Source organism: Balaenoptera physalus, assembly GCF_965194825.1.
Source record: "Balaenoptera physalus genome assembly, chromosome: 9".
NCBI lineage: Eukaryota > Metazoa > Chordata > Mammalia > Artiodactyla > Balaenopteridae > Balaenoptera > Balaenoptera physalus.
In genome coordinates this window covers 31910529-31925900 of record NC_138888.1, presented here as the reverse complement: position 1 = coordinate 31925900, position 15372 = coordinate 31910529, and the positions used below count along the sequence as shown (strand labels likewise).

The window sequence follows — 15372 nt, the reverse complement described above, 5'->3', positions numbered from 1 at the left end:
GTTTTGATTAAAAAATCAAATTAAAATATAAAGCAAACTATCTCCAACATAAAAAGCATGCCTGTTAATTAGGAAAAGCACTTCAACTATTAAGTGTCAGCTTTGTCTATTATGCCAGCGTTCTAGTATGATTTCTCAACTAGTATATGATGAATTTTTTTTTAAGTTTTTTATTTTTTTTTAACTAATTTATTTTATTTATTTATTTTTGGCTGTGTTGGGTCTTCATTGCCGCATGCAGGCTTTCTTTAGTTACGGTGAGCGGGGGCTACTCTTCGTTGCAGTGTGCGGGCTTCTCATTGCAGTGGCTTCTCTTGCTGCGGAGCACGGGCTCTAGGCGCGCGAGCTTCAGTAGTTGTGGCTCGCGGGCTTAGCTGCTCCGCGGCATGTGGGATCTTCCCAGACCAGGGCTCGAACCTATGTCCCCTGCATTGGCAGGTGGATTCTTTTAACCACTGCGCCACCAGAGAAGTCCAATGACGAATGTTTAAGGCATATACTTTCCCCTCTGTACAGCCACACAGAACTATACACATGGCAGGTTGCTGTGATTTCATAACTGCGTAGTCCCATTAAATTTCAGTCAGCTAAAAAAAAAAATGCTTCACTTGGTCAGGTTCCAACATATTGCCACTAAGCTATGCTAAGCAAAAGAATGAAAGAGACAGAGAAGGAGAGAAGAAGTGAGAGAGGGAAAGAAAAAAGAAAAATCTAAAAACATTAAAATCGCTGAATCACTTTGCTCTACACCTAAAACATAACATTGTAAATCAGCTATATTTCAAGTAAATAAATAAACAAAATGTAAAAATTAAAAAAAGAACATTAAAATCTAGTATTAACATAGGCAGGAGCCATGGAAAAACAATTCATAGACCATCAACATTACCTTGAGAATATACTAGAATTTGAAAGTCAGTTCAGATTTGGTTTAGAAATTAGGCCTTTGAGAACTGGCTAAAGCATTTCCTTTAAGTCCACAGTGCTGCCTTTAAATGAAGCTGCTTTCACTGATTAAAACTTAGATGAAATTGCTCTCACTGATCAAAACAATATTCAGATATTTATCCCCAAAACACAACTGAATGTGCCATAAACGAACTAATTTCTGTAATTCTACAAAATCAGTAATGAACATGAACTTTATTTTGGAGATCACATGCCAATGGCGGGGTAGAATCTTACCTACTTACAAATGAAATTATATGAAATGAAATTATCTGGAATTTGCTTCAAAATCATGGGGGTGGGGTGTATCAATAAGATTGGCCGTGTCCTAGTAATTGTCAAAGCTGAGTGAGGCTACACGAGGTCCATTACACTACTATTCTCTCTACTTCTGAATATTTTTAATTGTTTCCATAATAAAAAGTTTAAAAAAGAAAAATACTTTTCTATAGCTGACAATGGTACATTCTTTCTCCAAAAAAACATTTCGGTAGATAATCAGATACAGTAAAAACATGGCTTAAAAAAACCTAACAAGAACAACAAAAAAGAAGGTCCTTTAAAAAAGAGCCATACTGGGGAGGGGAGGAAAAAAAAAAGAGCCATATTATCCTTCATTGCTACATGTGTGCTGCACAGAGCAAGTAACACACAGATCACAGATCTATAGAATGCTCTAGATTCCACCCTCGAGTCTTTCCATTTAAGCTGGCAGCACTGAGGATGAAAGTGAACTGGCCTCAATTAGGAGAAAAGTTGGAGCCACATATGCACTACACATGGTGCCCACAGCGACAGCCCTTCACTGCAGAACTGCACGAGTGATGAATATCTTCCCTGCACCTTTATCTTTCTGTTTGGGGTGGTGAGAGATCTCGGAAGGAAGAATGTATTCACATTCCCTTATGTGCATAATTTAAAACAGACAATCTTAGCATTAAGGAAATTAAGACGCAGTCTTTATTGATGTTGATTTTAATGGCCAAGATCCAAAAACAGTTCCTGTTACAAGCCCGTGGATAAACTCTTGATTCCTTTGTCAGTGGACAGACCCCACTCATTACTTGTCACTCTAATCTTTCCCATACACAATTTGTATTCATTTTATTAAGAAAACAGAAGTTTGCCTTTTTCTCCCTAAGAGAAGTGAATTAAAGAAAACTTTTTCAAGAAAAATGTTCATTTAGCAGCTTTTCTCCCAAAGTCTGCAATTAAACAGAGAGTACTGGGGAAAAGTAAAAGATTATCATATAAAAATGGGCTCCAAAATGAAGGCTAAATATTGTCTAGCATATGACCACAAAGCCACATTTGCTTTTCAAATACTTGTGAAAGCATTTGGCACCATTTTCCAATAATCCCATAGGACTTCCACTTCCTTGTTTTTTCAACAGTATTTGAAAATGTTGACACATTTATTGAACTATTTTTGGAAGACCTAGCTCTGTCTACCTTCAGGGTTCAAGATACAAATATATAAAAGCTACAGGACAGCCCTCCCAGCTATAAAACTTGGCAGGCTTCCTAAATTCTCCAAGAAAACTTCAATTGGCAAGTCCATTAACATCAAAAGAGGACACAGTAGAGGGAACAACTCTGGACACAGGGAGACCCTGGCCGTGCCTGAAGCTCCAATACTAAATTGCTGAATGGCTTTGAGTAAGTTTAACCCCTTCCTAACTCACTTTGCTTACCTGTCAGAACTCTGGTACAAAATTGGTTTAAGAATCGAATGAGAAGATGTTCTGAGGACTTATTTTGAAAAGAATACCAAAAAATAAACTTTAAAAATAAAAACAGTGTTAATTTCTAAAAAAGAAAACTTAGAAGTCTATGCCACAGTCAGCATATACAGTTTTATGCTGTTATCTATTAGGAGAAGTCTTACTTTAAACCTGCCCCAAGTTTCTCAGACTTTAGTAATCAGACCTACTTTATAATTTTGCCAAATCCAAACAGTTACTGTATTATTATTTATGTAATACTTATCCTTAAATCAAGTCACTTTAAAATACCTACTTTAGCCTTATACTAAGTAATATCAATGTAATCATAGTTTTGAAGTACTTGGATATTTTTCTGATGCAAACGTATTTAATCATTAAAAGAAAAAGATTCATCTGTACACCACCTCAAATCATTTTAACATACCACCACATTTTGGGGAGATACTACTGTCCTGATCTATTTGTCTATAACATCTTCTACATTAATGAATAGAATATTTGAATTAATAAATCCCTAAAACCCACTCGGCAACTTAACCGACACTAATCACATGCACTCAGGAGCCTTGGGATCTTCCTAGAGCTTCTCAGACCTCACAGCCACTGTCTTATTCAGACCTTCCGTTTTTGTTTCACTTTCCCCAAAACTCATACACAAAAATTGCTAATGTGTGTGTCTTTACATTAGTGTAAATCCCACTCTCTATTTATGCTCTAGTAATGAAATTTTTCACCCTTAAACTATTTAGCAGAACCCACGTGAGCTCAAAGGTTCCTCTAATAACCAAAGAATATTCAAATAGTCAAAGAATATTCCAATTTATGTATGCCAATCATGAGTCAGTCTAAAGACAGACAAACTAAGATACTCAGTAAACTCTAAAATAAGGTTGCCATTTCTGATACACATTCACCAAATTTGTTTTTATTGTGTATTTTTAAATATAGTTCAAGTATATAAAATTTTTAAGTGTGTGTACTGAACTAATCCTTGGAATATCACAAGAAAAAAATATAATACATTTTCTGAGCTCTTCCTAAGAAGCACTTTCTTATTCAGTCACATATCAGTCACCCACTCCCATCCACCCTAGATGTTAACTCAACCGCCTGACTTTTCTGTCTCTCTCTATATACTGCTAAAGTTTGACTCAGCATTTGGCATGAGAAAAAGGACAATTTTATTATGGCTGCAGTTTTTACCAAATGTGAGTACCACAATAATCTTGGAAATTTATTTTTATCAGTTTAAAACCCTAAATCCAGTGGGTTGAACATGAGTTAATTTCTGCTTGTTCCCAAAAGCACACTAAAATGACAGAAAGAAAATTAAAGAAAAAAAGGTACAAACTCACAAAAAAAAAAAAAAAAGAGAGGGGACAGGCCAGCAGATGAGATATATCAACAGAATTTTAGAAGATGGAGAACAGATGTACAAAGTAACTGACTTAGCAGAGCAGAGAAAGCCTAAACTTGCATTGGTATCTTGGTGGGGACCTACCAAAAACAATGTGATTGTTGGAGAAGGCTTGAGAGCCTTAGGAACTGGAAGTTCCAGAAACCTCTGAGGGTTGAGATGGGAGAGCAAGTTGAAGACAGGGACCTGTTGGAAATAAGGACAAGTAACGTTTAAACCACACCCACACCCATACCCTCATCAAAACTTGTCAGCCAGAAGACAGGACGTTCACTCTACAGCACTTGAAAAAGAAAGGCTCTGTGCTCAGAGGGCAAAGGTGAGGTTCTATACAGAAAACAGGGAGGTCCAGTCACTCAGTCAACAAATATTTACCAAGTGCCTACTCTGCGCCAGGCACTGTTCTAGGTACTGGAAATACTGAACAAAATACACAAAAAGATTTGCCTTCATGCAGCTTACATTTCAGAGAGGGGAGAGTCAATAAACAAAAAGTAAAATATAAGGGTATCAGATTTCAGCAATACACACTGCACAAGTAAGAAGAGACAAGGAAGGGATTTAGGGCACCCTGGGGTAGGGGTGGGAGCAGGGCTGTACTTTCAAATAAATGATCACGGAAGCAAAGCTCTGAAGGAGTTAAGGGAGTAAGCGATGTAGGTATCTGAGGGAAGAGCATTCCAGACAGAGAGAAAGCAAGCACAGGGGTACATCAAGATGGGCAGGACAGGAGAAACTATATACATGAAACAAGAAAAGGACATTATCAAAAAGAAAATTCAGTAGCCTAGGAGCAGCTTTGAAAATAGGAAAGCAAAAAAGTTCAGTAGAGAGATTAGAAGAAAACATTGGAGAAATTTCCCGAAAAGAGGGAACAAAAGGACAAAGGGATGACATCAGAGAGAAAAAAGTAACAAACCTGAAGTCACAGCAGGAAATTCAACATCCAAATTAATAGAAGTTCCAGAAAGAACAGAGAACATAGAGGGAGTCATTATCATAGTGGAATATTTCTGAAAGACAAGAGTTTCCAAGCTGAAACGGCCCACAGAGTGCTCAGCACAATGAGTGAAAGACTCCCATACCATGGCACACCATCATGAAATTCGAAACACCAAGTTCAAAGATAAAATCCTGAAAACTTCTAAAGAAAACAAACTAGCTACATACACAGAATCAGAAATGAGAATCGAGTCAGTCTTCTCAACAGAACAGTGGGATGTGAAAATACAATGGAGCAACGCCTTCAAAATTCAGAGGGACAGGAACCACTAACTTAGAATTCTATACCCAGCCAAACTATAAATGCAATCAAACTGAGAGTACAAAGAGGCATTTTAAGAGTGAAAATGTTGCTTTCAGACATGCAAGGTCTCAAGAAATTCGCCTTCCACTTGCACTTTCTTGGGAAACTACTGGAGGATGCACTCATGTAAAGTAAGAGATAAGAAAGAGACACGAAGCCCAGGCACCCGAGAGCCCAGGAAGAGAGGAAAAGGGCAATTCCCAGAATACAGCTGCACAGCAGTTCTAGAAATAACCAGTCCAGGAAGGATGTCCTTAATAAAAAAAAGAAAATGGTTTGCCATATAGTTTTCAACAAAGTTTAGAGCTAAATTTAGGGTAGGTACTAAGAAAACTATACAAATGAAGAAAAAAATTGGCAATAGACTTCAGGATAAAACAAAAAGTTGTAAAAGAAAGTATATGCAATCAAAGCACTAGACACAGCTCAGCTGTTGCCTACATGTGCTGTGGAAGGAGAGAAGAGTGTGCACCTGTGCACAGGAAGAGGGAGTCTGTAAAGGAGGCTAACCCCAACCAAGGTAGAAAGTCAACAGCTATTACCGTCTAGAATAGAAAAAGCAAAAAAGCAAGAATATCGTGGTTTTAAACAAAACACACAGATAATAAAACCAAAAGAACTGAAAGCGGTTGCCTCTGAGGAGCAGAAATCTGCCATGAAGGGACATGAAAGGCAGGGGTCTGCTGCTTTTCCTTATAATGCCTACACCATTACCTGACTTTCTAAATCATATACTAGCACCCTGGGGAATGCTATTTGCACTGTAAATGAAGTAGCAAAAAGTGTAAAACTGCTTGAAAGATAAAAACTGAAAGGGAAGGAGGCACACATTTTATTTTGACGTGTTTTATACCCTGGGACATTTTTCTTACATTGAAACATCAGCCTGGAAACACTACATTAACGTGAAAAACAAGATGAAGGGTACTCGCCACTCCAGCTTGATTCAAGAATCACACAACTAACAGTAGTACTCTGCTTCACAATCACACCTTTACAAAAGAAACTAGGAGGCAGAAACCAGTTAGGAAAGAAAGCTTATCTTTTGTTAAGTCAGATACTGTAGATGCCAACAAATTCCTAAAATCTTCAAGTTCTACAGAGTAACAGCATCAAACAATTAAAAGCAATAATTCACCCTCCCCTGCAGAAGAAACAGAAGTTTTCAGCACACAAGCTGGGTGCCCTTGAGCAAATTATTCTGGTTTTAAGCCTCAGTTTTTCATCTGTAAAATGAGCGTACCAGCTACTTCAAGGTGTTGCTGTAAGAAGGATTGGGGATATTAATATATAATATATAAAGCACCAACCACAGCAGCTGACTTATCATCTGTGCTCCAAAAGTTATTTTTCTTCCTTTTTCACCTGTTTATTATCAATGCTTCTGGCCTTATCACATTACATACAATGGAACCTAGAACAAAGCTGAGCCACTAGCGTAAAATGCACTTGTCCAGCACAGGTTAAAAAGAAGACAAAAAAGCTAATGGGACAGCACCTGAAGCCAGGATAAGCGCCTGGATGGAAAGCAAGCAAGAAGTGTCAAATAGAAGCCTAAATCATGGAGGAATGTTACAAAAGAAAAAAAAAAAGAAAGAAAGAAAGAAAAGAAAAACAGAAAGAAAATAAATTGAATTAGACCAATTTTCTAGCTCCAACTACTAATACAGAGGACAGAAGAACAGGTTAACTACACTAGAGGATTGAAATCAGCAAAATTCAGACTGTGAAAAACCAAACCGAACAACTAATCAAGTTTCTTCAACATACAAACTACTGCAAGGAAAAATAAGAGATGAAGAGGAAACTAGAGCATATCAGTCTTTAAAGAAACACCAACCAAACAACCTAAACGGGAAAAGAATTTGAAAAAGAATAGTTACATGTATATGTATAAGTGAATCACTTTGCTGTACACCTGAAACTAACACAACTTTGTTAACCAACTATACTCCAATATTAAATAAAAAGTTAAAAAAAAAAAAAAGATACAACAACCAATTATAACATGTAAATCTTAACTGGATCTGGATTCAAACAAACTTTTTCAAAAATTGATACTTGAGGTAATTGGAGATTTGAATATCAACAACTGAATATTTGATGATATTAAGGAATTTTTAGTGTGATGGTGGTATTCCAATCATGTTTACAAAAGAGTTACCTTCTAGAGATACATACTAAAATATTAAAAGATGAAATGAAAAAAAGGTCATCTAAAAAATCCAAATAACATACAAATAAGGTACAGCTATGGGCTGCAGTAGTGTAACACTAGGCTTCAGAGAACCAGGCAATCTGTTTTGAGAAGGAGTCACAAAGTCTGGGAGGAAACTAGAAAGAGCATTCTTTCCACGTGTGACCGAGGGCCTACTGCATGCTGGGCTCCAGAAACCATGACTGACAGTGACCCAGAGGTCAGCCTTCACAAAGGGAGAGGTGGGAAATGACTGCTGGCCCTAGAGGTAGAAAAGCCCCACTGCCAGGAACACCTTCTTGAAGGTCATATAGATCGAGTCCTTTTTGCATCTTCCAAATTGGTATTTAGTAAAAGAGATGCAAACTGGATAGTCTAGAGGAGCCATATATCTAACGCAAATGCATGAAAAGGTCCAGCGGTAAGCCAAAAGGAAATGGGCGGGACTTCGGCAAAGTAGGAAGATGACCTGTGTGAGATGGGGCAGGAACTCCTCAGCGCTGTAACAGAGGAGCGTGGGCCCAGTGTTGCCAAGGTCCTCCAATTTTCCCAGAGAAACCTAAAAGAAAGATATTTCTGTGAAACCTCCTGATTTCTTAATGTTGTCAACTAATTTAAAATTAAAACACTCTGTTAGGGGAAAAATATGTCCGCAGATCTATTTCAGGTACAAAAAGATGTGCTGGATGTGAAAAGGTCACACTTTAATGTCACATGCAGAGACTTAAACACTATCAATAAAAATTCCACTAACAGCCTTCTTGCAGCAAGTTCACTGAAGCTGTAGAGAGAGGAAGTTATAATATAGCATATGCATACAAGTTTTACACTCCGAATCAGCTACCTCAGGCAACATAACAAAAAAGACTACCACCTCTCCGTGATGCTGAAATTAGATCCAAACAGTTTTGCCATCTGTATGCTTTTCTGAGTACTGCCAAAAGCAGTGGATAGTTCAAAAAATTCTAGAGATACCATATTGAAATTGTTAAAAAGTGGTTTTAACTTGTGATCATCATAGGAAATTACAGTTTCATATCAAAGACTCTACTTCCACACAGATAATTATTCCTGACCACTGCAAAAAAAAACTGCTTACCACATTTTCACAAGCAACCCACTAAGTCTTTTCTTAACCTAACAATTTTCACAGAAGCCAGGCACTGTGTGAAGCATTTTATAAGCACTAGCTCATTTAATCCTCATCTAACTTTCTGAGGTAGGTTATGATTGTTCACCCCCACAATGAAGATAAGGAAACTGAGGCCTTGAGAAATAATTTACCCAAGGCTCCACTGGCATAAGCGGCATTGTAACCAGCACCACAATGTGCACCTGTTACTGATCCCTTCTAATTAATATTTCCATCAAAGAAATTTGTGAGGAAATAAAGACACATTCATTAAGTTCAAGGTAAGAAAATACGAGGCCAATGTTATATCAGAATTCAGTTTAACCTTGACAACTGGCTAAAATCGGACAACCAAAAGAATTGAAAGGAAATAAGCACAATAGTGGGGGCATGAAAGTGCAGTGGGGTAACATGAAAAACAAACAGAAAATCTCATAAGACTTCGATTCTCTAATCTCAAAAATTAAGAATAGAACTACATCAGCAGTTTTCAACGTTTTGTTTTTCAAAATCTGCTCCCCCAAATCTCTCCCTCTCTCTCTCTCTCTCTCTGTCACACACACACACACACACACACACACACACATATATCCCACTTTACTTAACAGTCTCAGTCAGTTCATGAACCCCTGAGGCCACCCTGGGCAACACCTTTCCCACTAACCCCACACTTCCCACCTCAAGGTCAAAAATCTAAACTAAATGATTTTCACCCTCCCTTCTGGTACCCTAGGCAGATGAATCAAGGGTGAAAAACAAGTAGACTATTTAGAAAAAAGGAAAAGACCTAAGAATTATGGCAAAGTTTAAACTACATATTCATTTAGTATCTTCAGGATACTGGGATGTGTACATATATTGATAGAATATAGGAAACTCAAAAATATGATTAAATTCAGAACTGCTGTTATCATGGTAGTAGGTCCAGCTGCAAATCTCATCAGGAGGTCTGGAAACCTGAATTCAGGGCTTGGAAAAAATGATTAGAGACTTGGTAATCAGACTTATGAGAAAAGTTTTTAAAATCACGATTTTCTTGGAAATTAGAGGGTAACATAAGTTTTTAAGTATTTGAAAATTCTTTCATGGAGGTAGATAAATAGGCCATAAAAAGAGAAAAGCAAGAGGAAACTGGCTTTTTGGTAAAAGCATGAATGATTTAGTTTAAATACAATGAACTTCCTACCTGACCCAGATAACAAGGTCCTACAGATGAACAAGTGACAAAATCACTTTAGAACTCTTTCCATGCCCTCTGGTTCTTAAGCTGGAAAGAACTGAAACCATCCCCATGACGTTCAATTTAGTCACATATGTGAAGTGTCAGCTTGGCTACCTAAAGCAAACCTTACTTATGATAGTTCTCAGAGCAAATAAAAAGATAATTCTTATTTCTCAAATAAATCCCATATTACCATAAAGATTATTTGTGAGGCAATCTATAATGAATTTAGACCTTTACGGCTCTAATATGCTAAAGTAAAAAAAAAAAAAAATGCAGAGAAGTATGTGTGATATGAAAATATATTTCTACTTTAAAAGTAACTAAGAATATGAAATTAGTCCAAATTCAATCTTTGAAAAAAAGCAGAAGCAGTATGAATGCACCCATAAGCCACCTGAGGTCTACCCTATGCTAAAGGGAAAGCGACATCACTTTAAAAAATGAGAAAACCACTAAAATTCTCATTAAAATCAATGTTATCTCTAAAACTAGATATTTAGGGAAATATAGATTATCTACCCTTCTAGACATGAAAAACATGCATCTAATAAACCCACATATATCAAGCCAACCACAAAACAAGGGGAAACAATACCCAACAGTAAGAAAAGCAAATCACCTCTATGAAATATAACCTACGTGACATTTCTACATGAAACAGTACCAGGTTCTACAAATTTAACTCGAACTTTCAAAGAATCCTAATTAAAAGCGCCTCCAATATATTATATAAAGTTTCAACGAATTGATTCATCAAATTTATTAAGTACACATAATGTTATAGGTACTTCACATAACTCTACATATGTATTCCCTCTCTCGTACAAAATACACGTACTTTATAGAAAAAACTAAAAAAAAAAGCATTAGTTATTACTATCTCAGTTATTTCTATCTGATATTAAAAATGATTTCTGGGACTTCCCTGGTGGTGCAGTGGTTAAGAATCTACTTGCCAGTGCAGGGGACACGGGTTCGAGCTCTGGTCCAGGAAGATCCCACATGCCACGGAGCATCTAAGCCCGTGCGCCACAACTACTGAGCCTGCACTCTAGAGCCCGCAAGCCACAACTACTGAGCCCACGTGCCACAACTACTGAAGCCCGCGTTCTTAGAGCCCATGCTCTGCCATGAGAGAAGCCACTGCAATGAGAAGCCCGCACACCGCAACAAAGAGTAGCCCCCCAGCTCGTCGCAACTAGAGAAAGCCCGTGCGCAGCAACAAAGACCCAACGCAGCCAAAAATAAAATAAATAAATTGATTTTTTTTTAATTTCTTTCTTTCTTTCCTTTTTGGCTTACCTGTAACATCTAAATAACTGTAGTATTTACACTTGGAGGCCATTCCCCTCCAGTTAATGATAGCAGGCATTAACTCCATTTTAGATTTTAGTTTGGGGCACTGCTCAGTCAGAGTAATGATAGAAATCTTATGACTATCAGGTTGCTGGTTTGTGCCAAAAAATGGCATTCCCAAAGAATGCTCTGTCTGGAATCTGTGGGGGAATCATATACAAATCTTCTATTAACTCAGGCCTTCCAAAGAGGCTGGAAATGTTTGTGTGTTGGGGGGAGGGCGAAAGGGCTGAGAGTGGATTTGCTGACTCCTAAAGGTCCAGCCCTGAGATTCCAAGATTCTATAAAAGGGCAGTAAATTAGTGTTTGGCTAGTATTTGCTGACTACTGAAGCCAGCATAAACATTTACTTGAGGCTTTTAAATGTGTAAGGGTACCCAGTGGTTAGGTACAGTAATTCTGAATCTGAAAAAAACAAACAAGGCCACTGGAAATATTTCTAAATAAAGGTGGGGTAGGGAGGTATTTCCCCCATATTTCCTTTGTTTTCCCCAAGTAAACAATACAGACTTTTAGAAATGCAAAATTTGATTCTCAGCAGTATTGATCCCTACAAACTATTTTATTGCCTTATAAAAATACTAGTAATTCATACTTTTCCAAAAAGTCCACACATAGCTCTTAAACAGGCTACTTCAGTTCAAAAAACAAAGAAAACGGCCCACACTTTCCTGTGGAAACAGAAACAAAAGCAAATCTTCAAAAATATTTAGCATTCTGCTATATGAAATATAAACTCCTCATTCCTAAATAAAGCAGCAAAGATAGAACCTTTGTAGTTCTCTAGTCAGTTATATGAGAGTGGTGATTCAGGGCAAAACCCGACCTTAAACATAACTATACAATATTACTAAATTACAGAGTAATTTTACCAATAAATATTCTGGTTGAAGACTGCTTTGTCATCTTTGCAAGTATTTTTAGTTGAAAGCAAGTGGTTGGGAAGTCCACGTGGACACGGTTCAGATTTTTAAAAATCTATTTTTAAGATCTGGTGACTGGATAGGTTTTCTAAACTCAATCCTTTCGAACTGGTAATTTGGAAAGGGTAAACCACAAGACCGTTAGTTAAGAAGCAAAGGACCTAACAAGCTCACCAACTCAGATCAGCACAAAACTAACTTAGAAACCTCCAAATCTAATGATGAGCCCAGACAGTCACTAAAGCCTGTACACACACAAACTGTACTAAAAGCTACCTCTCCAAATACAGCAAGGGCTATCTGAATTCTCTTGTTTTATATTTCCATAGTTATTTTGGGGTGAGCCCTCTTCAGATTTGTCCCCTAAATCTGCAAATCTGCTTCTTTCTACTTGGAATTAAGTTTCAGATTTTAATATACATACCCAGTCGTATATTTACCCAGTTTAATATACGGACCCAGTTGAGAATATTCTATAGCAATTTAGATTTTTTACTGAAGTTAGTAATAATTTTACTGAAATTCGTTAAATGATATTTTTTATCACTTTTTACCGTTTTAGGCAATCCCCATTCAATTTAGGTATCAAGAATCTGAAGTTGGGGCCTCAACTCATCCACATATTTTCTCTGGAAGGTCTAACTACTTTGACTAGAGATAAGAGATTAAAGCACTGTTATGACTAGATCTTTCTTAAAGAGGGATGTTTCAAAAGGAAAGAAACTGTCCCCTCCCGCTAATCTAAATGAGCAGCCTCTTGTTCTCAGCAGTCCTTCTGCACACAAGACCACTACTGACTTCAGTGGGAATTCTGCCCAAGAAGTGAGGAAGACAGGATAAGATTAAATTAGCCCTAAATCCACGCCATTGTTCCAAGCCACTACCACTTGTACAGTTCTCCAATAACCTCTATGAAGTAGATATCTGAGGTTTGATGGTGATTCTCAAATTGAATTTTAGGACTGATCCCTGGAACTCTGACAGGTGACACAGCCTAACTCTTTAAAAGTTGTGTCAGCCTGACGGATGTACTGAGTTGACCCTTATCACAATCCAAGATTGCACTGCAATGCAGCCCCATCAGTGGCTGCAATAGCAATCCAGTGATTTCTCACAGCTAAGAGCCCTCCAAACAGAAACTGAATAGGATTAAGTGCTATTCGTTTCCCAGTAAAACCTGTTCGAAGACTGAGAATTCTAAATCCCAGCTCCTGTGGCCAAGAAATTGACTCAGTTTCCCTCAAGTCCTAAATCCAATGGGAAATGTGATAGGACACGGGTTAAAATTCTAATTCTCAATACAGTACTATAAATAGAGGATACAGAAATAATAGATTCCAGTGAGAAGAAAAAAACAAGGAAAAAATTAAAAGGTCACTGAATAAAACGGAAGAATAAAGGAAAAACTGTTAAGATTCATTTTTTAAAAAAAGGTTAAATAACAGTAACAAGAACAAGACGTCTAGCATACACGTGCCATTTCAGATGCGAGAAGTTCAGAAAACTGAGGCAAAGATGTGATTCAGAAAAGAGAAAATATATCCACAGGTCCTCTAGGTTCTACCTTCCCTCGCACCGCACCAGGGCTCTTAAAAACGGGCAGCGGTGGTGGTGACAAGGAATGCAATTTAAGGCGTCCTAGGTCAATTAGGGAGGGCTCCACAAAGAGACACCCCCCCCCCCAAATAATAGACTCTAGGCGAGAGTTCTTCTCACTTCACCAAAAAACCTGACCTCAAGGGAGATGAGCGATCTCGGGAAGCATGATGACCGACGGCTTCCAGCAGACATCCCAGCTGCCACAGGCAGCGTCTGGGGCTGGAGATTTAGACTCCGATTCCAACGCTGCTCTTTCTGTTCTGTTCTCCTCCTGGTCCTTCCCCTGCAGCTCAACTAACAACCCTCCCAACCCTCTGCCCTCAAATCTAGAGGAGAAAAATAAGCCATGGGTGGTGAGATGGCCTGTGTGCCGGGACTGCAAGGATCAGAGAGCAAAACTTGAGCTTCTCTCCGTACCGGCCAGGTCGCACCCGTCCTGCGGGACAGAGCGAGGGGCGGCGGCGGCGGACACGCACCGTGCTTGGGGCTGACGCAGCCCTCGCCCGGCTCCACGCAGCGCCCACGCGCGCGGCCGGCCGAGGGACGCGCGACGTCCTCGCCTACGTTTCGTCTCCCAAAATTATCCTCCAGAAGGGCGACGCCGCCGCCGCGTACCCCGAGCCCCCGCGCTCATCGCCAGGAGTCGAAGGAGGACTGCCGCTCCGAACTGGGACAGGCTCGCGCGCCGCGGCCCGCGCCCAGGATGGAGCCGGATCCCTCCTGCAGCCGCTCCGCGGGGCCCGGGACGCGCGACCCTGAGCCCACCGCACCCCCGCGGGGCCGGCGCAGTTCTCACCAGGCCCCCACCTCTCCCGGCGCCGACGAGACGCGGCCCCGGCTCCCGAGAAGGGAGAAGTGGGGGACCGCAGTGGAGCGGGGAAGCAGGGATCCGGCCTGGAGCAACAACAGGACCCGGTCCGCGGGGCGGGAACGAGTAGGAGAGGAGACAGGGACTCGCAGAAAACCCCAAAGCCGGCCGCCCTCCCCCTCCTGGTGGAACCGTCCCGCCACCGCTTCCTGCCCGGGATCAGCTTCCCAGCTGCAGCCTCAGGAAAAATCCGAGACGCAGACACCAGACGCTCGGCCCGGGATACCCCGCCCCGGGCCCGCCATTCCACAGCTCCGCACACCTCCTTACCCGGACGCCGTACTCAGGAGCTCGCTCACCGCGGGGACCCGTCCAGCTTCAGCGCCAGCCGCCGGCCGCAGCACCCGCCTCCTCCCTCCCGTAGGTTTCAAATTGAAATTCCCTGGCTGAGGCCGTCAGAGGACTCCGCGCGCCAGCCCCGCCCCCTCGCGGCGGAAGCCCCTCCCGAGCCCCCGCCGGACGCGCGCCGGGTGCGGAAACCCCCGCGGGCTGAGACACGCCCCCTGTGCCCAGGCCACGCCTCCGCGCCAGCCCGGGCGACCCTTCCCGAGGGATTCGCCGCGCGCCCTGGCCGGGTAACGTGCGCTGGAAGGACGCGTCTCGCCCTCGGAGCTGCTCTGGATAATGAGTGCTGATGCCTGTGTGCAAGCCTTTGTTAACCGCGAATCCCGATC

The 15372-nt window shown here is 40.5% G+C and overlaps 1 protein-coding gene across 21 annotated transcripts in view; it reads right to left on the bottom strand.

The window, feature by feature from the left end:
- Window positions 1-15123, bottom strand: part of EPB41L2 (erythrocyte membrane protein band 4.1 like 2) — a 214170-nt gene extending 199047 nt beyond the window's left edge. For 9 of the 21 annotated variants that reach the window (XR_014267271.1, XM_082474499.1, XM_082474506.1 and 6 more), the window contains exon 1: window positions 14969-15123. The gene's annotated coding sequence lies outside the window, so the exon portion shown is untranslated. Of the gene's footprint in view, window positions 1-8064; window positions 8155-13965; window positions 14123-14306; window positions 14580-14626; window positions 14652-14960 lie in introns of those variants that run through there. The other 12 variants (XM_082474516.1, XM_082474519.1, XM_082474509.1 and 9 more) reach the window with 10 other exon arrangements.
- Window positions 15124-15372: the final 249 nt, after the last annotated feature.